Raw genomic sequence first — 7,627 nt, 5'->3', positions numbered from 1 at the left:
TTCTCGTGGTTAAAACTGGTGACTAATTCAGAAGTTCATTTTGTTTAAGCAAGCCTGTCTTTTGATGGGCAAATTTGCTCAATTGGTATCACAATAATTATGACCCAGAAAAAAAAAGAAGATATAATTATGCAGCTGAGTATAAAAACTTAAAAATTTAAAGGATGGAATACTGTTTCCTTATGTTCTTATTCCTCACATTTTCCAATCCTTACCAAAATATGCCAAAACACGAATAATGCATTTGCAGTTTAATAGAAAACAATTGCCTTGCCACAATAAAAAAAATCTTTGTATTGAATTATTTACCTAAAATTTGACTTCAATTGTAATTGCCTTCAGATAGAATATTTAGATTGATTGTAATTTACAGGCTATATATGCAGACTATTTGAGGGCCTGTGAGTTTTACACTTCTTTAATTGGTGTTATGTTTTGTTTTGTTTTGTTTGACACCACACACATCTTTATAATAAGCTTATTTAACTTTGCAAAATGATTTAATTAGAATGTTATTTGACCCATTTAGTACTTGAAAAAAAAGTTTTAAGAACAAGATTAAAAATGTACGTTATGACCTGAAAATGACCGAGACTTTATAGTTGGAAGCCAAGACACAAACACATTAGATTTCTTCTCCAGGAATACAAAAATACGTAATGTTACCTATAATATTTAGCAATAAAGAATATAAATGTTACATCTATTCACTGAAATATTCTGGAAACTCTATTGTCTCAGATACCTAAATCTTAAAAAAAAAAATACATTGTTGAGAAAGAAGGCATTTCTGAAAAATCCATTAATATTTTAATTTCAATGCATGAGAAATTATGAGTTTTTTTAAATAGGCACATCATGAAAAATCAATATTTGTATATATATATATATATAAATGCAAACTTTCATAGCAAATATTACTATAGTAGATATTATCCAGAACACATATAAAGTCATTTTTTTGCTATATTTAAGACTACAGTACTTTTTTTTAAGATTATTTTTTTAGGACACTTAGTTTACGATAAAATTTAGAGGAAGGTACAGAAATTTCCCATTTACTCCCCTGCCGTCACATGTGCATAGCCTCCTTCATTGTAATCGTCCTCTGTACTCTGCCTGTTCATCTTTTTATATTGTGTCTGTAGTTTTCCCTCTTCTAGAATGTCATATAGTTTGAATCATGCAGCATGCAGCCTTCTCAAACTGGCTTCTTATATTTAGTAATATTCAGATAAGTTTCCTTCATGGCTTTTCATGGCTTGCTAGATCATTTCTTTTTAGTGCTGAATAATATTTCATTATCAGAATTACCAGTTTATTAATTTTATCTACCAATTTACCTACAGAAGGACATCTTTCTTGCTTCCAAGCTTTGACAATCATGAATAAAGCTGCTAAAAATATCCACGTTCAAGCTTTTGTGCTGACGTAAGTTTCCAACTCCTTTGGGTTAATGCCAAGAAGCATGATTGCTGGATGGTATGGTAGAAGTATGTTTATTTTGTAAGAAACCATCTTTCTGTCTTCCAAAGTGTCTATACTATTTTGTATTCCCACCAGCAATGAATGACAATTCTTCTGTTCACATCCTCCCCAGCATTTGGTGTTGCCAGTGTTTTGATTTTGGCCATTCTAATTGAGGTGTAGTAGTATCTCATTTTTGTTTTAATTTGCATTTCCCTGATCGCGTGTGATCTGGAATATCTCTTTGTATGTTAACTTGCCATCTGTGAGGTGTCTATTCATTTGGTGAGGTCCTTTTCCAGTTTTAAATTGGGCTGCTTGTTTTCTTTTCTTTTTTTTTTAATTTAAATTCAATTAGCCAACATATAGTACATCATTAGTTTTTGATACAATGTTCAATGATTCATTTGTTGCATATAACACCTAGTGCTCATCACATCACATGCCCTCCTTACTGCCCGTCACCCAGTTACCCCATCCCCCACCCACCTCCCTTTCCGCGACCCTGTTTGTTTCCTGGAGTAGAGACTCTCATGGTTTGTTTCCAGGGTCGCTTGTTTTCTTAGTGTTGAGTTTAAAGAGTTCTTTGTATATTTTGGATAACAGTCTTTATCAGATACGACTTTTGCAATCATTTTTTTCCAGTCTGTGGTTTGTCTTCTAATTTTGATATTGTCTTTCACAAAGCGGAGGCTTTTTAATTTAATGAAGTCAAGTTCATCAATTATTTCTGTATGGATCATGTCTTTGGTGTTATACCTAAAAAGACATCACTATACCCAAGGTTATCTAGGTTTTCTACTATGTTATCTTCTAGAAGTTTTACAGTTTCATATTTACCATTTAGATCTATGATCCATCTTGACTTAATTGTTGTGAACGGTGTAAGGTCTATATAAGATTAATGTTTCTTCCATGTAGATATCTAGTAGTTCCAACACCATTTGTTGAAAAGACTGTCTTTTCTCTATTTTATTAATTTTGTTCTTTTTCAAAGATCTGGGGTGGTTTTTTTTTTTTAATGTAATGTTCCATGATTCATTACTTGCGTATAACACCCAGTGCACCATGCAATACGTGCCTTCCTTAATACCCATCACCGGCCTAGCCAAACCCCCACCCCCCTCCCCTCTGAAGCCCTCAATTTGTTTCCCAGAGTCCACAATCTCTCATGGTTAATTTCCCCTTCTCTTTACCCCTCCTCATTCTTCCCTTCTTTCTCCTACCAATTTTCCTATTTCTTATGTTCCATAAATGAGTGAAACCATATAATTGTCTTTCTCTGCTTGACTTATTTCGCTTAGCATAATCTCCTCCAGTCCCGTCCATGTTGCTGCAAATGTTGTGTAATTGTTCTTTCTGATGGCTGAGTAATATTCCATTGTGTATATGGACCACATCTTCTTAATCCAGTCATCTGTTGAAGGGCATCTCGGCTCCTTCCACAATTTAGCTATTGTGAACAATGCTGCTGTGAACATTAGGGTGCATATGGCCCTTCTCTTCACTACGTCTGTATCTTTGGGGTAAACACCCAGTAGTGCAATGGCTGGGTCATAGGGTAGCTCAATTTTTAACTTTTTAAGGGACCTCCACAATGTTTTCCAAAGTGGCTGTACCAACTTGCATTCCCACCAACAGTGTAAGAAGGATCCCCTTTCTCCACAGCCTCTCCAACAATTGTTGTTTCCTGCCTTGTCAATTTGTTGACTATTTTTATGTGGGTTTATTTCTGGTCTCTCTTCTGTTCTATTGATCTGTTTGTCTATTATTTTGTCAATACCATATTGTAGCTTTATAGTAACTCTTGAAGTCAGGCAGTATCAATTCTCCAACACTGCTCTTCTCCTTCAATGTGGTATTGTCTATTCTGAACATTTATCCTCTCCATATGAACTTTAGAATCAGTTTGTCAATATCCACAAAATAACTTTCGAAAACTTTCATTGGGATTGCACTGGATCTCTAGATCAAATTGTGAAGAACTGACATCTTGACGATATTGAGACTTCCTAACCATGAACATGAAATATCTCTCCATTTATTTAGTTCTCCTTTGATATTTTTTATCGGAACTTTGTAGTTTGGTTGTTAGTGTTGTTGAGTTCAACCATGTCCTTACTCTGCCGGCTGGAACTGTCCATCTCTGAATAGTGGTGTTGAAGTCTTTCACTATAAAAGGAGATTCATCTATTTCTCTTTGCAGTTCTATCAGTTTTTGACTCATGTAGTGTGATGCTCTGTTTTTAGGTTGCATACATGTTAAGAATTGTTATGTCTCCTTAAGAAACCCACCCCTTTATCATTATGGAATACCTTCCTTAATCCTGATAACTTTCCTTACTTTGCAGTCTTCTCTTTCTGAAATTAATATAGCAACTGCTACCTTTTGTTGTTGTTGTTGTTAGCATAAACATAGTATATTTTTCTCCATCCATTTACTTTCAATCTATATGTGTCCCTATATTTAAAGTGGGTTTCTTATCGATCAGAGAACTTGGTCAGATTTTTTGATCCACTCTAGATTTTATTTATTTATCTGAGAGAAAGAGAGAGCATACACACACACACACACACACACACACACACACACACACACACACGTGAGCAGGGGGAGGGGCAGAGGGAGAAGCAGACCTCGTACTGAGCAGGGAGCCTCAGGCAGGGCTTGATCCCATGACCCTGAGATCATGACCTGAGCCACAGGCAGAGCGTAACCAACTGAGCTACCCCGGCTTCCCTGACAATCTCTGTCTTTTAAAGGGTATATTTAGACCAATGACATTCAGAGTGATTATTGATAAAGTTGGATTCATATCTATTGTATGTATTACTGTTTTGTTTGTTGCTATTTTTGCCTTTCACTCTTTTTCTGCCTTTTATGGTATTAACTGAACATTTTATCTGACTCCATTTTGTCTCCTTTCTCAGCGTCTCTATTATACTTCCTTTTTTAAACTTCTTTTAGCGACTTCCCTAGAGTTTGCAACATACTCTTATAGCTAATCCAAGTACAGTTTCAAATAACGCTATACCACTGAACACGAAAGTATCTTAAAATTTTAAAAAATTACTAATCCCTTCCTCCCATCACTTGTAACACTGCTGTCATTTATTTTACTTACATATAATTGTATAAAGCACATATGTATATGCTATATACATAAGCATACATAAATGAATACATTGTTGCTATTATTACTTTGAACAAACTGTTACTTCTTAGGTCATTTAGAAATTTTTAAATAATTTTTATTTACCTTCATCAATTCATTTTCTGATGCTCTTTCTTTCTTTATGTATCTCAGTCTTTTTTTAAGGAGTCCTTTTTTTTTTAAGATTTTATTTATTTATTTGACAGAGAGAGAGACAGCCAGCGAGAGAGGGAACACAAGCAGGGGGAGTGGGAGAGGAAGAAGCAGGCTCCCAGCAGAGGAGCTGGATGCGGGGCTCGATCCCAGGACTCTGGGATCACGCCCTGAGCTGAAGGCAGACACTTAACAACTGAGCCACCCAGGCGCCTCTGTAACTCAGTTTCTGACCCATTTTTTTTTTTTTACCTTCTAAGAACTTCTTTAAACATTTCTTGCAAGACAGGTCGACTGGCAACAGATTTCCTCAACTTTTTTAAGTCTAGGAAAGTCTTTATTTCTCCCCACCTTTGAAGAATAATTTCACAGGGTACAGAATTCTAAATTGGTAGTTTTTTCTCTTAACCCTTTAATTATTTCACTGCTCTCTCTTCTTGCTTGCATGGTTTCTGAGAAGGTAGATGTTAGAGGTAAGGTGCTTTTTTCCTCTGGCTTCTTTCACGATATTTTGTCTTTGACTTTTTGTGATTTGAAAATGATATGCTGAGGTGTAATTCTTTGCCATTTATCCTGTTTGGTGTTTTTTGAGTTTTCTGAATCTGTGGGCTTGGTGTCTCACATTAATTTGGGGAAATTTTTAGTCATTATTTTTTCAAATATTTCTTTAGTTCCTTTCTCTCTTTCTTCTGTTTTAGTATTCTGTTACTCATAACTTATGCCTTCTGCAGCTGTCCCACAGTTCTTGTGTGCTCTGTTCCATTTTTTCAGGCTTTGTTTTGTTTTCAAAGATTCTATTGCTATATCCTTTAATGCAGAGATTCCTTCCTTAGCTATATTCAGTCTACTAATAAGTCCACCCAATGCAGTTTTCATTTGTTACACTGTTTTTTATGTCTAGCATTTCTTTTTTGGTTCCTTCTTGGGATTTCCATTTCTTTGGTTATACTGCCCATCTGTACTTGCATGCTGTCTACTCTATCCATTTGAGCCCTTATTATATTAACCCTAGTTGTCTTAAATTCGTGGTCTGATGATTCCAACATCCCTGACATGTCTGGTTTTGATGCTTTTCTAGCTCTTCAAGTCATATATATATATATATATGAAAATATATATATATTTTCACACACACACATTTTATATATATATATGTATATATATAAAATGTGTGTGTGTGTGTGTGTGTGTGTGTGTTTTACCTTTTGGTATGCCTTGTAATTTTTTTTTTTGATAGCTGGACATAGTATACCAGATAAAAGGAACTTCTGTAAATAAGTGTTTAGTAATGTGGTGGTGAAATATGTGTGTGTGTGTGTGGGAGGGGAAAGCATTTTATAATTTAGGACCAGATCTCAATCTTTAGGGAGTCTATGCCTCCAGACTGTGAAATTCACAAGAGTTTCCCTGTTTTGTTTTGTTTTTTTTTTTCTCCCCTTATCCTTAGGTCAACAAGATAGCTAGAGTGGGGTGGAATTGGGTCTTTCCCTTCCCTCAGGTCAGATAGGCTCTGATGATTATCCCAGCATATTAGGCTCTGGCTAGCTAGTTTTCCCTGAGGGCAGGCTTTATTAAGAAGAACTGAGTGTTCTGGCTTATTTCAAAAAGGTTCCTTTTACTCTCCCTCTGGTGGAAGCATGAGGGAATTTTTCTCCAATATTTGCTATGAAAATTTGGTCAAGCTCCTGGAGGTTAATCTCACAATGGGGAGCCCCTATGACTGGGTCCCTCTGGAGCTTTTAACTCAGTTATATACACAGAGCCTCCAACAATTCATCAGTTACAGTTGAGATTTTCTTACCTGGGTGCTGGTGATTATCTCCCTCAGGAAGCTGTGACTCCCTGTCTGTCTCTCCAATCTTGGAAAAATCCCTGATGTTCTTCTTACTTGTTGCAGGTAAAACCCTTCGTTTTCCTATTCTTTGGCTTGGTTGTATCTTTTGGCTCAACACTCACCAAGAGGGAAACCCACTTTGGAGTAGGTTTCTTTTTGTCAAGGGCACCGCATAAGGATTTGCAGGTTGTTCACTGCTAAACCTAAAGGGGTTCCCTTCCCATTGGCTACCACAATCATACATGCCAGTCCTGAAAAACACATGGAGCAGCATGATTTAGAGTTCATGAATTAATGCCTCTTTGTGAGACAATGAAACACATTCCCAATGTAGGTACGGCAGGGTGGCTCCCCACTAGTGTGCCTCCAATACTTGCAGCTGGACCTTGCAGCCAGCTGCACCAGGGGCTAGCTTCCTATACAAGCATGCCCATTTGAGCCACAGTTGGCCTCTTAATCAACCACACTGGGGCCAGGCTTGCCCACCAGTCACAGCACAGCCATAACAAGAGGGCACATGCAGACCACACAGTGGGTACCTCTGGAGCACTTAGTTCTGGTGACTGGGAGGTTTGTACTTCTGAGTCTCACAGGACATCTGCATAAGGCCACTTCTTCAAGGCCAGGAGATGAAGCTGATCTATCTAATACATAGAAACCAACAGAAAGAGTCAGGCAAAATGAGGAAATAGAGGAATTTGTTAAAAAAAAAGACAAAACCACAGAAAAAGTACTGAATGAAATGAAGATAAGCAATCTACCTGATAAAGAGTTGGAGGTAATGGTCATAAACATGGTCATTAAACTAGAGAGAGAATGAATGAACACAGTGAAAACTTCAATGAAGAGATAAAAAAATATATAAAAAGGAACCAATCAAAGCTGAAGAATGAAATAACTGAAATGAAAAATACACTAAGGGGAATCAACATCAGATCATAGGATGCAGAAGGACAGATCAGCAATCCAGAAGACAGGGTAGTTGAAATCATCCAAAGTGAACAGCAAAAAGAAAATT

Source organism: Ailuropoda melanoleuca, chromosome 15, assembly GCF_002007445.2.
Source record: "Ailuropoda melanoleuca isolate Jingjing chromosome 15, ASM200744v2, whole genome shotgun sequence".
NCBI lineage: Eukaryota > Metazoa > Chordata > Mammalia > Carnivora > Ursidae > Ailuropoda > Ailuropoda melanoleuca.
This window is presented reverse-complemented; position numbering follows the sequence as displayed.